Raw genomic sequence first — 1,971 nt, 5'->3', positions numbered from 1 at the left:
TATTTCTCGTTGTTCGCTTTGTGTTGCCGCAGTATTCGCCACAATATTGAACAAAGTAGAAAGAAAAATTGTTTAATGGCCAAAAACACACGACAATAATTGTACATGCACCCGATTTACATGATTCAAGTACTTGAAAGCAATTCTTGCTCATTCTCTTTTGTGTTTTCTATTTTCTTTTACACGTTTCAATTCGGTTGAATTCAAGTTTTTGGTTCTTTAAATGGGAAGCAACGAAAATGCCAAAAGCAAAGCAAGAAAGTTGAAACGACTTGACGGTACAGACGCGTGTGTACTCGTCCCTTTTCTTCTCACCCCCTCTCTTCCACATGCGAGCAGAATTGAATTCAATACTTGAACTATGTAAAAGCAGTAATGCAATCATATATGTAATACTTCTATGTTGGCAGTAATACCATGTTCTGACCGACATCGAAAACATAGGTTTGCATAGTAACCAATAGTCAGAACTAATTTGTACTGGAACCTGCAAATTATTACTGGAAAAGTGTATGATAATTAAAACAATTTGCGAGAGCACTGAATCGAGAGCCTAACAACACGGGAGAGCTGCAAATTCTTGCTAGTGAAATTTTTACTAGCAGAAGAAGAAGAAGAATAAATGTCAAAAGCCGCCATTTGTTGAATTGGTTTAGCAATAAAAAAAGTCAAATGGGTGGAAATCAAAATATTAATGAAAATATTAAAACTGATTTACAAATACTAAAATATTTACAGCAGAATATCAAAAGGGTGCAACAACTATTCACTTGCAAGTTTTTACTAGTTTTGCGTTCAGTAACTTTTTCTGCTAGTATTCTCTTCTTCTCAATTTTACACTCTATTTTTCTTTTACGCTCTGGCTGCAATGTTTTACTGGAGAAGTTACTATACAAACCTCATGCCCTCGTTGCTAAAACTGGTTTTCGACTTAAAACTTGTGTTTTCGTCCATGTAAAATCTGTCAAACGAAAACTGGTTTTCGCTGAAAACCATTTGAAAACTCACGCTCCACTCATTCCAATCGGTGTCTGTACTAGTTTTTTTCGATTATTTATCGAAGTGGAAGTCATATTTTATCATCTTTAATACGCCATTTCGGATTTATTGTTAATTGGCTGGCAAAAGTAAAATAAGAATGAAAGTAAGAGGTTGCTAATGAAAAGAAAATGAAGGAAAAGCATTTTGGTTTTGTTTTTGTGTAGCAAAACTGTAATCAGAGGATGTAAGAAATGTCAACGAAAACACTAACAGCCGGTGTGAACAGCCTTCAACCCACAATCCCAAAATACGTTTTCAAAGTGTTTTCATTGTCGGTCAGAACATGGTATAAGCTAACTTCTCAATTACCATGATAAAAACATAGCAAGGCATGAACGAAAGACACAAGATCACGTAAGAACAAGAGAGTGAAAAAGTCAATTTTTTTAGCGGGTTCTACGCCATCTTGTTTCACTGGAAAACGAGCGAAAAGTAAACAAAGCAAAGAAAACAACGAAAACCAAAATTAGCCAAAATTATTGTCAGCCACTTTAAACGCACAATTTAGGTAAAACGATGCAACAAAATGCTTTAAAATGTGTTGTCATGTTGAATTAACTCTTCTTTACTTGAATAAAAGTGTAAAATAGTGGTGCTTGTGATGTAAACAAACGCTCAGCTGACGAACCCGCTTTCGTAAATTTTTTTCTCAAAACCAGTTACAAATACAACGTCGCGTTCTTACGTGATCTTGTATTTTTGGTTCATGATAGCAAGGTAGAACCGTTCTTTCAATTTGTCGGCCATGATTTTTTTTGAAGTTTGCCAGCATTTTAAACTCATATCAAATTTAAAATAAAAAATTGAAATTGTTCGAAATTGTTGTTGATTGAGATTGAAAATGTGTGTGTGAGTTTGTGAGTAAATTTAAAAATTTAAATGTTTGGAAACGTCAAGAATTTTAAAAGTAACTCTCAGCGGTTCTACCTT

Source organism: Rhagoletis pomonella, unplaced genomic scaffold, assembly GCF_013731165.1.
Source record: "Rhagoletis pomonella isolate Grant_MI unplaced genomic scaffold, Rhpom_1.0 Rhpom_scaffold_00002, whole genome shotgun sequence".
In the NCBI taxonomy this organism is placed as follows: Eukaryota; Metazoa; Arthropoda; class Insecta; order Diptera; family Tephritidae; genus Rhagoletis; species Rhagoletis pomonella.
This window is presented reverse-complemented; position numbering follows the sequence as displayed.